The sequence below is a fragment of the Stenella coeruleoalba genome (genome assembly GCF_951394435.1).
Source record: "Stenella coeruleoalba genome assembly, chromosome: 18".
NCBI lineage: Eukaryota > Metazoa > Chordata > Mammalia > Artiodactyla > Delphinidae > Stenella > Stenella coeruleoalba.
Genome location: NC_137164.1, coordinates 21413744 through 21432175, shown reverse-complemented (window position 1 = coordinate 21432175; position 18432 = coordinate 21413744).

Here is an 18432-nt window from a genome sequence, read left to right as displayed (position 1 = left end):
CTGGAACCCCTATAATGTGAATGTGTCTGTGTTTAATGTTGTCCCAGAGGTCTCTTAGGCTGTCTTCATTTCTTTTCATTCTTTTTTCTTTATTCTGTTCCACAGCAGTGAATTCCACCATTCTGTCTTCCAGGTCACTTATCCGTTCTTCTGCCTCAGTTATTCTGCTATTAATTCCTTCTAGTGTGTATCTTTCATTTCAGTCATTGTATTGTTCACCTCTGTTTGTTCTTTAATTCTTCTAGATGTTTGTTCTTTAATTCTTCTAGGTCTTTGTTAAACATTTCCTGCATCTTCTTGATCTTTGCCTCCATTCTTTTTCCGAGGTCCTGGATCATCTTCACTATCATTATTCTGAATTATTTTTCTGGAAGGTTGCCTATCTCCACTTCATTTAGTTGTTTTTGTGGGGATTTTTCTTGTTCCTTCATCTGGTACAAAGTCCTCTGCCTTTTCATTTTGTCTATCTTTCTGTGAATGTGGTTTTCCTTCCACAGGGTGCAGAATTGTAGTTCCTCTTGCTTCTACTGTCTGCCCTCTCCCTACATCTATTTCTAAGGGAATTTTATTCTTCTAGATTAATCACATTCTGTCTTAATATCCTGTAATCTGTGGACTAAATTAAAATTTAACTAGAACCAAAACACATATAAAATAATAAGGAAAACTGGTTAAGGGAGAAGGAGTGCGGCAGGGCAGGGGAGGAAAAACCATGTTAATACATATAAAAATAAATACCTAACAGATAGAGTTAACAGATACACAAATTGGATGAATGCTTAGTGGCCAAACATTAAAACAAATACTTTGACAAAGGTCAGACCAAAGCTAAATATTACCATCATAGGACTTCTGGGATTTAACAAGAAATATCAAATATTATCAAAATGGTTAAATTAGTATTATAAATTTTAGAGGCCTACTTAAAAGTTTTAAAATTTTTTATTGGAGTACAGTTGCTTTACAATAATGTGTTAGTTTCTACTGTACAGCAAAGTGAATCAGCTATATATATACATATATCCCCTCTTTTTTGGATTTCCTTCCCATTTACGTCACCACAGAGCATTGAATAGAGTTCCCAGTGCTATACAGTAGGTTTTCATTAGTTATCTATTGTATACATAGTATCAATTGTGTATATATGTCAATCCCAATCTCCCAATTCATCCCACCCCTCCCCCAAAGTTTTTATAGTGCAGAACATTCTCAGCCACTGGCTTCCTCTTGTGGTCACCATACTGCACATTAGGAATGCTAAATCATCACTTGCTTTCAACTGAAGTTGGAAGAGTAGCAAGACTTTTGTTTCTAGCTCTGCCAACAGTCTTTGGCTGGTGGGGATGGTACCACTACAGTGTAAAGCTTTCCTTCTTCTCTAATCATAATTGACTAAAGTAAAGACTCATTTTCAACTCCTGGCCTTGAAGATTGGTAAATCATGACAATGCACTTTCTCTGAAGCACCTCACACACTGAAGCCCTGTGCACTGCTTGGAAGTGCTTTCTGCATATTTTCAGAGATAGACATAAGATTGGAGTAGTGATTTGTGCTCTTCCATTTCTAGCATTTTAGCATGATTTTCAGCTTCAGACAATCACTTATGAAAATTCTGTCCTCAAATCTTGAAAGTAGAAATTTTTCAGGGAACAATATGATTCGTTTGACTAGAGAGAACAAAACATGTTTTGGAGACTTCAGTGTTCTCCACCCACTTTCTTCTCTTCTTCATACCTTTTCTATTCTTCATCACGCCTGGATCACAAATTATTGTCATGATCCACGTGATTTTGGAGGGTTTTTTTGCCCGTGAAATGTTGAGGTGGCAGAGTTGATATTCTACTTTAAAATTAAAATTCAGCATCACAAAATATGAAGAAATCTCTAATGGGACTTAAAAACAAACAAACAAACAAAAAACCCTAAGGCCTAAACTTCATTAATATTGGGTTGGCCAAAAAGTTCGTTCGGGTTTGTCTGTACGATTGGACCCCAAAACCCGAACGAACTTTTTGGCCAACCCAATACCCAAAAAATTACTGTGTTACCGGCCAGAGCCAGAACCGAATTCAGGTTTGGCTGCTTGACACTCAGAAGGCCAATACTTGAGAGACAAGTGTTGGTTAAAAAGGAAAAGTTGTTTTATTCGGGAAGATGACAAACTAGTGTTCCCAAAACCATCCCCTTTGTTAGAGGACAAAGGTTTTAAATGGGAGTTTCAGTGGTGTACAGGCAGGGGGGCTACCTGTAGAACAGCACAGCTAGCTCTGGTAATCATCTCAAAACTAGTTGTGTGGTGGTCTGGTTAGTGTCATGTTGATGGCTTTATGCACAATTAATCTTCTACTCCAGGGTCAGTTTGCTCCCATTTCCTTGAAGCCAGTTCCTGGAATTGTGCAAGCCACAGATTCAGTACTGCTCGAGACGGAGCAGCTTATGTCATGGCTCCAGTCTGGTCATCATACAGTTAGCTTTTTGCCTCTGGTGGCAATTTTAGTATCTGCAAGACAACTCAGGAATGTGCATCAGACACAGTTATCTATGTCCTTTAGGGAGAAACTAAAGATTCTGTGACAGCTATATGGCTGATCTGTTGTTTACATTGTTACCAGTTCTCCTGGCCCAACTGCTGTCTTTTGTTACTGTATGTTCACATTCTTCCAGTCCTTACCTCTTGAGCTAGCCTTTTGTGACTCATGGGAGCCCTGGGAGACTAAAGCTTTTCTACAAACAAGAGGCAGGCGGAGGATATGGTAGTGGAGGGGGGTGGGGGCAGGTCTGTCTGGGGAAGTCTCCATAGGGTCCTGCTCCGTTACAATGTAAATTCTTGGGGACGTCCCTGGTGGTCCAGTGGCTAAGACTCTGTGCTTCCAATGCGGGGGGCCCGGATTCAATCCCTGGTCAGGGAACTAGGTCCCATATGCCGCAACTAAGAGGTCACATGCCACAACTAAAAGATCCCGCATGTTGCAACTAAGACCCAGCGCAGCCAAATAAATAAAGAAACAAACAAACAAATAAATATTAAAAAAATATTCTTAAAGGAAACACATTTGCCTACTATTATGCTTCAGCCCATTGTAGAAGAGGAACATAAGAAAAAGGGAGTAAAGAACACAGCCAGAAGATAGAAGACAATGAGGCAGACACGGGAATGGTAGCTGGCCCAACATCCATCCCTGGGGAACTAGATTTGGGGAAGCACGAGGTGCTGAGCTTGCACTTGAGAGTAAGTGCATACTTAAATTTTGAGCCCTGAGTACCTTGTTTACCTGACCCTAGACTGGTACTTCTGAGTTTCCATTAGTATGCTTGCAGCAAGGATGCAAGTTGTAAGACAGTGGTCTTCTATGGGTCTTGTTGCAGTGGGGCAAGATGACCCTACAGCAGAGGCTGCAGATGTATTACTGGAAAAGGAAGTGGAGTAAAGGACAGAGATTCAGGGAATAGGAAGGGCTATTGAGACAATGTTCCCAAGAGCATTCTTTTTTTTTTTGGATTCTTCGCTGTAGCAGCCCTCCATCCTCCTGCTCCACTATGGACTAGTCTCCCAAGCCAGATGTAGAGATGTCATTGTGTCTTTCAACACCTTCTCTCCTGTGTTGTGTCCCCTCTTACTGGTGTATTACTAGACAATTTTGGAGACTATCCTCCACTAGCTTCCTGAAAAAAGGTGCATGGGGGTTTACTTTTTGAAACTTTACATGGCTGAAACATTTTTTATTTCATCATCAAATCCCATTGATAATTTGGCTGGGAATAGAACTATGCATTGAAAATTATGTTCTTACAGAGTGTTGAAGGCAACACTCCATTATCTTCTGTTTCCCATACAGTTTGAGAAACCAGAGAACATGTTTATTTCTTATGTTTTATTGTGTCCTGTTCCCCACCTCTTGCCCTGTCCCCAAATCTCTTAGAATTTTTTTTGTTTTTTTTAGGAATTTACTCTTGGTATATAACTCTCTATATTTATTTTGCTGGGTAATCTGAGAGTATTAATGAAAATACTTAAAGTTTTCTCTTAAATTCCTTTTAAAAAATTATTTGTTTAGGTCTCTGTCTTTCATGTTGAAGATCTTAGTAAAATACTTAGTGATCCCAGGCTGCACATTCATGATAAAAAGTGAGGCACTAAATATCTGATTGGCTTTCTCTGTTTCTGGCCACAGTGGAATAACAATGACCAGATTTATTTCTTCTACTTGAAACAAAAGAAAACAAAAAACAGAAAGATGTATAAAACAATGGTTTTCAGACAGTCAGCATCAGGCAGCATGGGACAATGATTTCTGAGAACAGGAAAAATACATAACATAAGCCCTACAAATGTCCCAGCTTACTGGGTTCAGTACGATTGCAGAATATAAGTTCAATACCAAAAAAACAAATTGTATTTGTACATACTAGCTTACACAGAAGTTGACATTTTAAAACAATACAATTTATGGCCATGTCACAAATGTGAAATATTTAGGAATAAATTTGTCAATGGATGTGCAAGACCTGTATATTGAAAACTCAAAACACGGGTGAGAGAAATTAAAGCCATAAATAAATGGAGAAATATACTGTGTTTGTTGATCAGAAGACTCAATGTTATCAAGAAGGCAATTCCTTTCAAATTGATCTGTGGAGTCAGTGAAATCTCAATCAAAATCCCGGCAGGTATTTTTGCAGAAATTGACAAGCTGTTTCTAAATTTCAGCTGGAAATGCAAAGAGACTAGGATAGCCAAAGCAATTCTGTAAAAGAACAAAGTTGGAGGACTCACAGTACCTGATCTCAAGCCTTATAATAAACTATGGTTATCAAGACAGTGAGCTATTAAAGTAAAGATAAATATATAGGTCAATGGAACAGAATAGAGATATGGTCATATATGACATATACAGTCAGTTGATTTTTGACAAAGGTATCAAGGCAATTCAATGAGGAATAGATAATCTCAGTTAATTATCCTGGGACAACTGGATTGTCATATGCCAAAAAAAAAAAAAGGAGAGCTTTTATCCTTACCCTTACCTAACACCATAAATAAAAATTGACTAAAAATTAACCATATACCTAATGTAGGGTTAAAACTATAAAGTTTCTAAAAGAAAACATAAGAGAAACTCTTAGTAGCCTTGCATAGGCAAAGATTTCCTAAGAGACAAAAAGTATGAATTCTAAGAGAAAAATTTGTTAAACTGGACTTCATCTAAATTAATGACTTTCACTCTTTAAAAGACACTGTCAAGAAAATGAAAAAGCAAGCTATAGAGTGAAAGATAATATTCACAAAACACGTATCTGACAAAGGATTTGTATCTAGAATATACCAAGAACTCTCACAACTCAATAACACAAGACAAACAACCCAATTAAAAAAATGCGCAAAATATTTGAACAGACACTTAACAAAAGAAGATATGCGGATGGAGAATAAGTACACGAAAAGATGCTCAGCGCTATTAGTCATTAGGAAAATGCAAATTAAAACCACAGTGAAATACCACTACATACCCACTAGAATGGCTTAAAGTAAAAGACTGTCATACCGAATGTTGCAAGGATGCAGATCAACTGGAATTCTCAAACAATGTTGGAAGGAATATAAAATAAAACAATCACTTTGAAAAACAGTTTGACAATTTCTTAAAAAGTTAAGCATACACCTCTGTTATGGCCCAGCTATTCCAATCCTGATATTTCCCCAAAGAAATGAATGCATATGTTCGCCCAAAGACTTGTACATGAATGTTCATAGCACTTTATTTCTAATATTCCAAATGTCCATCAATAAGTGAATGGCCAAGCAAATTGTGGTATATCCATATAACAGAACACTACTCAGCTATATAACAGTGAATTATTAATATATGCAACAACATGGCAGAATCTCAAAATTATTATGGTGGATAAAAGAGGTGAAACAAAAAAAAGTACATACTGTGTGATTCCACATATATAAAATTCTAGAAAGTACAAATTAATCTGTAGGACAGAAAGACTAATTTTGCCTGGACACTGTGGGGAAGTGGTGGGTCAGGGAGACCCAGATCACAAAGGAACAAGAGGAAACATTTCAGAATGATCAAAATGTTTATTATCTTGATTTTACAAGTGTAGACATATGAAAAAATCAAATTGTACATATGAATATATGCAGTGTATTGTATGTTAATATACCTCAATAAAACTTGGGAGGGAACTCCCTGGCGGTCCAGTGGTTAGGACTCTGTGCTTTCACTGCCGAGGGCCCTGGTTCAATCCCTGGTGGGGGAACTAAGATCCCAAAAGCCGTGTGGTGTGGCCCAAAAATAAATAAATAAAATAAAACTTGGGAGAAAAACGTTGATTGGCTTCTTTGTGTGTGCAGATTGATTCAAAAACTCACTGTGTTGAACTATCTCTAGGGTTTTCTCTGCTGGAGAGGAATACTCACTGTTACTTGTACTCAGTCTAATCCCAAATTTATTAGTATTTCAGTAATTAATGTTCCTTTAAGTATGCACAACCTACTTACACAACTAATAAATCAAAGTCATAATTTTGCAAATGAGTTTTCTCCAAGCATTCAAACATCAATTGCAAATTTAGTCAGTTAAATTCTTTGCAAGTCTAATGCCTTAGATTCCTTTAAATGCAGTAATTACTTTAAAGGCAAGGAAAACATTTATATAATAGTTCAATGATTACAAAAGTGATTGGAATACTGATAATAAACATGATGAAAGAGTAAGTACTGTTTGTTTCAGGGCCCAGCAGTAAGTAATTGGAGAAACACGAAACAGTAGCCAACACTCAATGCACGAATTACTCTGTTTATTGGACACAGCACCCAACACAGGTTAGTCAAAGTAGGGAAAAGGGTGTAATGAACCACTCCAGGGAGAAGGCGGGGAAGAGGCATCTCAGCATGAGCAGTGGTCTGGCAACGGGTTTCCCGACAAGCATGAATGGGAAGTCACCTTCTGCTCCAGCAAGACCCCAGGCAGTGTCCGTCTGGAGCAGCTCTCAGCAGCATGGAGTCAGGTCCTCCAGCGAAGGGGCTTCAAGTCACTAAGTCTAGTGGTCTCTTGTTAAGGAGTAACAGTTACGTCTAGGGAAGAGATCTTGACACTATCAGTTGCTCCTTGTGTTCCAGTAATGGGCATTGCCCATCAAACTTCTTATCAAAAGTAATACTCTTTATTTTATTTTATTTATTTATTTTTGGCTGCGCTGGGTCTCCGTTGCTGCACGCGGGCTTTCTCTAGTTGCGGTGAGCGGGGGCTACTCTTCATTGCGGTGCGTGGCCTTCTCATTGCGGTGGCTTCTCTTGTTGCGGAACATGGGCTCTAGGTGCACACTCTTCAGTAATACTTTTTTTTTTTTTTTTTTTGGCTGTGCCACACGGCTTGTGAAATTTTAGTTCCTGACCAGGGATTTAACCCGGGCCTCGGCAGTGAGAGCACAGAGTCCTAACCAGTGGACCACCAAGGAATTCCCTCAAAAGTAATAATCTTAGTTTATCAATCTAAGACACTCGAACTCTTCCAGCAGATGTTTCAAAATCACTAATATGGAAGTTCACATTGGCCACCGTGATGCCATTTTGAACTACTTAACATGGCTGAACACAACTTAAATGCTGTACGTTTCACACAAGATGAGTAGGAACCATAACACAAAAGAAATCACATCACAAGTACTAAAACTATGGATTTAAATTTATTTTTTCATTATATTGGTGTTTATCCTTCCCCTACCTTTGGCCTATTCTTATTTCTGTTTCTTCCCAGGGGCACAGTTTTAATTAAACCCAGAGAAGCCATGTTTATTCTCAGACAGGGCAAGCTGGTGGATTCAGGTGGACCAGTGACATTTCAGGACAGGAAACAAGTTGCCTGGGAGGCTCTCCCAGGATGATTCGCCCTCAGTCCATCACCCAATCTGCTAGGTCCCTTATAGGCCATTACATCAGGAAAATTTACAATGATCCATCCTGACCAAACAGAAGGAGTCTGATTTCTTCAACCCTAGTTGTGTTTTTTTTGGAAGTGCTTGTCCTGAACAGCTCCAGAACACAGACTAAATAGCATATTTCACGACTCCTTGTTTTGGAACACGGCCTGATACGGTTTGCTTAACTTAAGCTTTTGGTCAAGCTGTTTCACCAAAACTCATAGAAGCAGGAAGTAGAATGGTCATTCCCTGGCACTGTGGGGAAAGAGAAGCAGGGAGTGTTGTTTAATGGATAGCAAGTTTCAGTCCTGCGTGGTGAAAAAGTTCTAGAGATCTGTAGTGCAACAATGTGCATGTAGTTAATAATACGGTACAGTACTCTCAAAATTTTGCTGAGAGGGTAGATTTAACAATTTGTTAGAGGGACTTCCCTGGCAGTCCAGTGGTTAGGACTCTGGGCTTCCACTGCAGGGGGCCCAGGTTCAATCCCTGGCTGGGGAACTAAGATTCCACATCCCACATGCCACGTGGCGTGGCTAAAAAAAATTTTTAATTAAAAAAAAATTTGTTAGAGAGCGTGTGTTTTTCACCACAATTTTTTTTCTTGTTGGCTATTTATTTTAAATATAACAGTGTGTACATGGCAATCCCAAACTCCCTAACTATCCCTTCCCCCAACTCTTCCCCTCGGTAACCATAAGTTAGTTCTCTAAGTCTGAGTCTGTTTTGTAAATAAGTTCATTTGTATCATTTTTTTTTAGATTCTGCATATAAGCGATATCATATGATATTTCTCTTTCTCTGGCTGACTTATTTCACTCAGTATGACAATCTCTAGGTCCATCCATGTTGCTTTTCACCGCAATTTAAAAACAAAACAAAACAAAACTTTTCTTTTACATTAACACTAAGACAAAAATGACAGTGACAAGAAGTATCAGGAGGTCTGTTCTCTGAGGATTTTCCCTTTTTCCAGAAAGGGAACCTTTGGACTCCTGCCTGGATGCTACACAGATGCTGGCATTCCAGGAGCAAGGCAGCCTCCTTGGAGTTTCACCGTTCCACATGCAAACTTCCCCTGAATCCCCTTCTTTCTGTCTGGATCTTCACTCTTGCCTTCTGCTAAGCCTAGTGTCCTCTGATCCAGAGCCTCTCTTCCTTCAGTTTCTTTAGGGAATAGGTCCTGTCTCCATAAGGGAGAGAGGGGACAAGGTTGAGTGCTGGCAGGATGGGTGTAGGAGACAATCCACAGAGGTGTCCACCTGGATTAGCAACAGGTTTTCAACACATTTCAAGGATTTCAGCTTGCTCTTCGTTCCTTCCACAGGACTTGATGCCTTTTAGGCAAATCACTCACCTTTCGTGGGTATATATGGCCAAGCCTATCAGATACCTACTTGATATCTAGTTCCTCCTTGTACTCTGCTAACGGGATATCAGTTACCTTTAAGACACAGGTGCCCAGCCTCAGGCAAGGTACTTACTTACCCAGCCTCCCGTGTAGCCACAGAGACCAAATATAACCACTTTTGTTGTAGGCAGCAGTCTGCTGGAGACACTTTTAAAAATGTTTTTTTTTTTCCAATAGAAAGGGATGGATGTGACTGTCATGAGGCTTCTCCTTTACCCATTCTTTCTTTGAGTCAGACATGATACCTGGAGCTGCAGGGATCAACTTGTGACCATGAGGCAAACAAAAGTCAACTAGCTAAGGATTGCTGAGTAGAAAGATAGAACCCGGCATAGGTGAATAGCTGAACTAATGCTGGAAACGACTTTCCTCTGGACCTCTTCTGATATGAGAAAAGTAAACCCTGGATATTGAAGCCTCTGCTTGTTATATATTCCATTACATGCAGCTGAACACATCCCTAACTGACATCTCTTTCCCCAGGCACTTAGATGGTACCTTTCTCCATGCTGCTGTCAGTCTTCGTTCTTCCATCTATTTTCTAGCTTCCCAAATGGGGCTTAACTCTTTCCTCATTTGCTGTTATTCTATTCTTAAAACATATATGTAGGGGCTTCCCTGGTGGCGCAGTGGTTGAGAGTCCGCCTGCCCATGCAGGGGACACGGGTTCGTGCCCCTGTCCGGGAAGATCCCACGTGCTGCGGAGCGGCTGGGCCGGTGAGCCATGGCTGCTGAGCCTGCGCGTCCGAAGCCTGCGCTCCGCAACGGGAGAGGCCACAGCAGTGAGAGGCCCATGTACCGCAAAAATAATTATTTTTTAAATAAATAAAAATATATTTAAAGGTAACATCCTTTCAGTGGGAATTTGAGGGAAGACAAAATAGGAAATAAATCTGTAGTTAACACTTCCAGGGTTTGACTGCAAGTCCTTCTAGCACCTCCCTGCTCCTAGGCTTCCCCACTCAGTCCACATTCTGCTTTGAGAAATCTTTCTAAATTGCAAGTTTTGCCATGGTGTTCATCTGCTTAAATCCATTTGTTTTTGTTACATAAGAGTAACAATGAGTTGGCCCAAGACTTGATAGTAAGAGTTATACTCCACCCGGAATGGACGTGATTAGTTATTTTTTCCAAGATCCTAATATATTGCCCTGAGAGGAAGAATGAGCCCATATCCCACCGTTCCCACCTGGGGAAAATCACAGGCTACCATTGCTAATTGGTGCGTGTTGTATCCCTGGATGCAGTACAAATGAAAAGGTAATTGAGACCTGCTATTTAAAAAGATTTTGTGCAAAAGAGGTGAGGAGTGGAGCCAGTAGAGATGAATAAATGAAAGGTGAAGTCAGTAATGAGCTTGTTATTACTGCCTGACATAAACTAGCTGCACAGAATGGGGTTTCTTGTTAGGGAGAAGAGAGAAATAATAATAGTGATTGCGTGTCCACTGTGATGTGTACCCACAGACGGCCTTCAGCTAATCAGCCCCTTCAGGGATTACCTGAACTGTGTAGACTGAAGTCAAGCCCCTTCCTGGGGCAGCCCACATCCAAATAACGGATTGACGGAGGGTGTCTGAGTCAGCTCGGGCTGTTGTAACAAATGCCATAGATGGGGTCGCTTAAACAACACACGTTGACTTTCTTGCTGTTCTGTAAGCTGGAAGTCCAAGATCAGGGTGCCAGCACAGTCAGGTTCTTGGTGAGAGCTCTCTTCCTGACTTGCAGATGGCCACCTTCTCACTGTGTTCTCACACGGTGGGGAGAGAAAGAGCTCTGGGACACACTAATCCCATCACAGGGTGCCACCCTCATAATCACAGTTCAATTTAAAAACCTTCCCAGTGCCTCACCTCCAAATACCATCACATGGGGGTTAAGGCTTTGACTATGAATTTGGGAAGGATGCAAACATTCAGTTCATAACAGGGGAAAGCAGGCCTGGCCATATTAGCCCTATTTGGGACAATCCTGAAGGGTCATTCTAGCTTCAGAGCTAATCTGGATTTGTGCAAAATTTACTGTCCCCAGGAATAGTAATTTACACATGCTTTGCAATTTACAAGTAGCTTTGGACCTCGTGTTCTCAGTACCTTCTTTAATCCCCATGAACAACATTGTGAGGGATCACTATTTTTCTGCCTTTAAGGATAAGAGAACTGAAGGTCAGAGAGGGTACTTGCCCAGGACCTTACGGCTTGTTAAAAATAAGGTTGGAACTGACCTTTAAGGAGGGTGAGTAGAACTGAAAAAACAAAAAAAGAAACAAAAAACAAACCAGGCCTGTGCTATAGGCTGGGTTGGAGAATTTGGTACCCACAGCCAGACCACTCATGCTTCTATTTTCTATAGCAAGGCTGCACTGTCATTTCTGAGAGTGTTCTCATTTAGACGCCAACATGTTCACAAGTTATACTCCAAGGCCAGAGGCACTCAAAACATCAAAGAGACCAGCAGAATTTTAAAATGTTGGCTGCTTTAATGAGTTTTCAGGTTTTCTCTCCGGGAAAGTAACAGGCGAAGCTGCTGTAATTCTTTCCAAGCAATATGGCACCTAGGACACAGAGATGCCAGTAGTCTCCTTAGCAACCACCCAAAATTGGGTTGCTAGAAGATGAAATCCTGATCTCTATTCATGCAACAGATCACATGGGGTCAGGCACTGTTTATCTCTCTGGCAGAAACCACAAGTCACTGGGATTTTAACTGCATCCTTCAGATCAGTAAGAAAAGAAGTAAACAGGAGAAATGAGGGCAGTTACTAACAAGCATGCAGTGAACATAAAACATTCAGCTAGCTCCTTTGAAGCGGAGTTTTGTAAAGTGTGCTTCAGAAGCCATTGCTTACACACACACACACACACACACACACACACACAGTTTTTAGGGCTTCAAACACTGCCTTCTCTTCATTATAATTCTAAACCCACAAACCAAGCTCATTTGTGAATGTTTGGTTTGGGAGGATTTTTCAGTTACATAGTCGTTTGACCATTATATGTTTGCCTCATCCAGCATTGCTTTTAACAGTCTTGCTTCCCCAAAGACCTAAATATTGAGCAATCCTGGAGTCAAACTGAAACCAAAGAGTATAAATCAATGTTATCCCTTTTCATTAAAATAGCCTTGCTGTGGTAACAGGCGGTGACTGGTCATGTAACCAGCTGCTGAGTCCTTAACAGATGCGGGTCTAAATTATTTTTTCTGTTGTCTTTCGGAACTCTGCTTCAGTTATTTATTTAACAAATATTTATTGATATGTTCTTGATATTAATATATGTCAGGCGCTCATTAAAATTGTAAAGGACTGTTAAACAGTGGTATAATTATTATGACAAAAATTTCCCCGAGGGGCTTCCCTGGTGGCGCAGTGGTTGAGAGTCTGCCTGCCAATGCAGGGTACACGGGTTCGTGCCCCGGTCCGGGAAGATCCCACATGCCGCGCAGCGGCTGGGCCCGTGAGCCATGGCCGCTGAGCCTGTGCGTCCGGAGCCTGTGCTCCGCAACGGGAGAGGCCACAACAGTGAGAGGCCTGCGTACCGCAAAAAAAAAAAAAAAATTTCCCCCAACAAATAATCTGAAGCATGTTGTTTAATCCCATTTGTATAGATTTACAGGACCAAAGACGTTACAGCCAAATAGCACCCTGCTTCTCATATGCATAAAAAGCGGAAAACACTTCGCAAGGGTTAAAAAGAAGCGATCTTATAAAATCCACAAAGTATTTTGTGTTAAAAATCAATTTTTTCCTTCAGCCTTTAAGAAGAGTCGTCTTGTAAATCTGACCACTGAGGGAAAGGAAATGACTTTTTAAAATAATAGCTTTATGGGATAGGGAGGGTGGGAGGGAGTGAGACGCAAGAGGGAAGAGATATGGGAACATATGTATATGTATAACTGATTCACTTTGTTATAAAGCAGAAACTAATACACCATTGTAAAGCAATTTTACCCCAATAAAGATGTTAAATAAAATAAAATAATAGCTTTAGGGCTTCCCTGGTGGCGCAGTGGTTGGGAGTCCGCCTGCCAATGCAGGGGATGCGGGTTCGTGCCCCGGTCCTGGAGGATCCCACATGCCGCGGAGCGGCTGGGCCCGTGAGCCGTGGCCGCTGAGCCTGCGCGTCCGGAGCCTGTGCTCTGCAACGGGAGAGGCCACAACAGTGAGAGGCCCGCGTACCGCAAAAAAAAAAAAAAGTTATAATATAATAGCTTTAGCTTTTTCTTCATGACTGCTAAATGAAGGCGTTAGACCATAGGCAGGCAGCCTGGGGCACCTGGGACCAGTGAATGGGAATGGAGGTCAGTTCTGTTGTACTGTACTTCTTTTTCATCTTTCTTTTTCTTTTTTCTGTCCATTTATTCTCCTCCCCATTTTCTTTTTTTTACTGCCTAAAGGCCTATTCATGAAATTTAAAAGATAAAAGATGTTTCTAGACCTGTGGCTAGTGGCAAATAGCAAGTTTTGGCTTTGTTGTTACAGATGAACCTCTGCCATTTTTTCTAGCACCATGGCTTAGCATTAAAGATGTAACTTTGCAAGACACAACAGTGGATGCCTGACATGCTGTCAGAATGTCACTGTTTCCAAAATACTGTGAACTTTCACAGCGATTTGTGGAGCAATTTTGAAATTCGAGTCAGAGAACCTTGGAATCCTTAAGGAGACAATTTGTAGCAAGCTGTCAGCGGCAGCAGTGGGTGTTTTAACGTATATGCTCATACTTCTACTCCAGTTTTAGGGTAGAGTTATAATCTTGAAGGAATTTCCACACACACCCCACCCCGCTTTCTCTGGCACCTGTTTTTCTATTCAGAGTTTCATGGTACTGTCACCATGTGATGGTAGGAGAAAAGCTAGAGAAAAATAATTCTACCTGTCAAAGAATTAGATTTCAAAAATGTAAAGCTTTAGAGCTGGAAGAGAACTGAAAGTTTCTGACTTGCCTTGTTCACTGCTCTATCCCCAGTGCAATGAATATTTATTGAATAATGAGTATATGAACTAACCGCCCCCATCCCACCTCCATTCTCAAAGTTTCAAGTGCATATGAATCACCTGGGGATGTTTAAAATGCAGATTCTGATTCAGTAGGTCTAGGGTAGGGCTTTAAATTCTGCATTTCTCACAAAGCTCTGAAGTGATATGATATTGTTAGTCTGGGGACCACACTTTGAATAATGAGGCTCTAAACCATAAATTTTAAACTTCCCATTAGTATTTTCATCTTAAAACATACCAGCTGAATTTTCCTATGGTAGTGGCTATTTTGTTTTATTCATTAGAGTAGAGATTTTTAAATTGGATTGTGTTATAATTGTTGCATTTACAAATGAGCATTTGGGGACCATATGCATACTAAATAAACTGACTCATCTAGTTGCTGAGAGAAAGAGAGAGAGGAACAGGTGGAAAGCTAGCCTTGTTATCCTAGCCGTGGAAATCATATAATTTCACTTTCATAGCATTCTTTTTGTTTGAAGTGAGTCACTGTATCAAGGGGTAGGGGTCCTAGGCTTCACATTTTGAAGGAAGGACTATCAAAGAATTGGGATATATTTTATTTTATTGTTCAATTTTAATATTATTTTATTGAAATTTAGTTGATTTTCAATGTTGTGTTAATTTCTGCTTTATAGCAAAGTGATTCAGTTATACATATTATATACATTCTTTTTAAAATATTCTTTTCCATATGGTTTATCATAGGATGTTGAATGTAGTTCTCTGTGCTCTACAGTAGGACCTTGTTTTTTTTACCTATTCTCTATATAAAAGCCGACATCTGCCAACCCCAAACTCCCACTCCATCCCTCCCCCAGCCCCCTCCCCCTCGGCAACCACCAGCCTGTTCTCTATGTCTGTGATTCTGTTTCTGTTTCATAGATAGGTTCATTTGTGCCTTTTTTTTCTTTTGAATTTAATTTAATTTAATTTAATTTTTTATTGTAGTATAGTTGATTTACAGTACTGTGCCAATCTCTGCTGTACAGCAAAGTGACTCAGTTATACACACACAGACATTCTTTTTTTTACTATTCTTTTCCATTATGGTTTATCACAGGACATTGAATATAGTTCCCTGTGCTGTACTGTAGGACCTTATTGTTTATCCATCCTGTATATAATAGTTTACATCTGCTAATCCCAAACTCCCAGTCCTTCCCTTCCCCACCCCCTCCCCCTTGGCAACCACAAGTCTGTTCTCTATGTCTGTGAGTCTGTTTCTGTTTTGTAGATAGGTTCGTTTGTGCTGTATTTTAGATTCCACATGTAAGTGATATCATATGGTATTTGGCTTCCTGACTTACTTCACTTAGTATGATAATCTGTAGTTGCATTCACATTGCTGCAAATGGCATTATTTCATTCTTTTTTATGGCTGAGTAGTATTCCATTGTATATATGTACCACATCTTCTTTATCCATTCATCTATCAATGGACATTTAGGTTGTTTCCATGTTTTGGCTATTGTGAATAGTGCTGCTATGAACATTGGGGTGCATGTATCTTTTTGAATTATAGTTTTGTCTGGGTACATGCCCAGGAGTGGGATTGCTGGATCATACGGTAATTCTATTTTTACTTTTCTGAGGAACCTCCATACTATTTTCCACAGTGGCTGCACCAACTTACATTCCCACCAACAGTGTGGGAGGGTTCCCATTTCTCCACACCCTCTCCAGCATTTGTTATTTGTAGACTTTTTAATGATGGCCATTCTGACTGGTGTGAGGTGATAGCTCATTGTAGCTTTGATTTGCATTTCTCTAATAATTAACGATGTCGAGCATCTTTTCATGTGCCATTGGCCATCCGTATTTCTTCTTCGGAGAAATGTCTATTTAGGTCTTCTGCCCATTTTTCGATTGGGTTGTTTGTTTTTGTTGTTATTGAGTTGTATGAGCCGTTTTTATATTTTGGAAATTAAGCCCTTGTCGGTCACATCGTTTGCAAATATTTTCTCCCATTCTGTTGGTTTTTTCATTTTGTTTTTGTTTGCCTTTGCTGTGCAAAAGCTTGTAAGTTTGATTAGGTTGGGATATATTTTAAAACCACTCCAGAGTCATAGCCAATGGCAGCAACAGGAGTTGCCCAGGAAGATAGGCAGTAACTCATGTCCAATAGTAGCTTGCTCTGGCATTCTCTCAATAGAAGTATTATAGTTTTCCTTTTTCTTGCCTGGTGGAATTTAAATAGTACATAGAAAGTTCATCTAAATTCAAATAGTAACATAGCAGGTGCAGCATACTTGCTCTAGTCTGCCTAGTCACACAAGAGGATATTGGTTAAATCTGTCTGGATATGGACAGGAATTTTTATCCTGGCATTTGTCTCTCTACCACCTGCCAACCCCACCACTACAACCAATACGGAAAATCAGGACTGTTAAGTTCACTTTGTAAATCATCAGTGACCCAAGAAAAGACAGACAGATGGGGGCAGGGGGGGTGGGAGAGAGAGAGAGAGAGATGTTTTAGCCATTGAGGGAAGAATTCTTGGAAAGAATTCTCATACAATAAATGAATAATCTAAGTCTAAAGATTCACAGTAATTATTTTATTTAGACATGATAGAAGAGAAAAAATCCATTGAAAACAAATCTGCATTAGAGCTAAGTAAAAAAATGCTCAATTATAATATTTGTAAGACTAATGGTCAATTCTTCATCTGGGTTCTTAGTGAGTATGGGATTCCTGATTTACAAAGAGCGTGTTTGACCCCAGGGAAAGCAATTAACACCCTTTTCACAAGAAAGCATTCATGGCTCAAGGTCTCTGCAAGCTGGAAGGAATTGCAAAAGAATCAATATAACAAAATCAGTTTTAAAGTGTGATCTACATAATGCTCTTTGGCTTCAGGAAATAGGCAAATTCTCATTATCTTATTAATGAGGAGTACATAGGAACGAAAGGACATAAAATAATAAGTAATTGCTAAGGGCTTTCTCTCCTGCTAGAGTTGAATCTGAGCCTTGAAGCCAGAAAAATAAAATAGCAGTGGAACAGAAGTATCACTAACTACTGACTCCTCTCAGGAGTCATTCCGTCTTGATCAGTTCTGTCCTCCCAGAGGACAGTAAACAAATAGCTTGTTTACTGGTCCTGAGGCATTGCAGAGATGTGTCCACATGGGGCAGCTACTTACAGAGCAGACTTGTGACCCAGCCTAGTTTATCCCCACACAGAGCCGAACTTTTGTGCAAATTGAATGGAGTTACTCTGCACTTGATTCTCTTAGTTTAGCAAAGATAGTGCTTTTCTTTCTGGATGCTTGAGAGGCAAATGCTGTAGAAATCTATTATGTGTAGAAACAAAAACAATTAGGCAATCAGCCAGTAGCAAATTTGGGAGCTCCAATTTTAATAGGCCATGGAAGCTCTTCTTGGTGGGTGATCAAAGGATGTTGCAGGAAAATAAAACAGAAAAGGCTATGGCTTTGGGGTTGAAGGATGAAGAGGATGCAAGACTGGGCATCAGAGTACTACAGGTGGATTGAGAGCTGAACCCCCTGGAGTACTCCTCCAGCCTAAAAGTGTCTCTGTTAATGTAGGTAAAAATGTTTAATGTAGTACCTAAGAGATAGTCCATCCAAATAAACCCATACACAGTAACCTTGAGTCATTGTGTCAATGAATCCACATGGGGAGCCTAAGCCAGTGGTGGGTGGGTCAACCCCCCAGCCCTGGTCCCCACTGGCTCCACTGGGGCAGCCTCTGTCTCAGGACAGCAACGACTCAGCCCAGCACCTGGAATATAACAATTTTGCAATCCCTAATGAATTGTTGGGTCTAAGCAATACTCATCGATGGTAGCCAACATCGCAAGAAGAAAGAAAGCTAGATGTGATCTCTCTCTGGTTGGAAGTGCACAAGAGCACACAGGAAGGAAATCATCTTCACCTCCACCAAAATCAAGCGCGAGTCTGATCATGCCTCAAGATCTAACTAGCAGTTTGTAGGAAATAAAAAGGAAGGAGAAACATCATAAATGATACCCTCAGATGCAATGAGTAAAATACAGAATGTAGAAAAGTGTATAGTTAAAGAACTATATCTAAGAAACTAATCTAGTTTCTTTAACAACG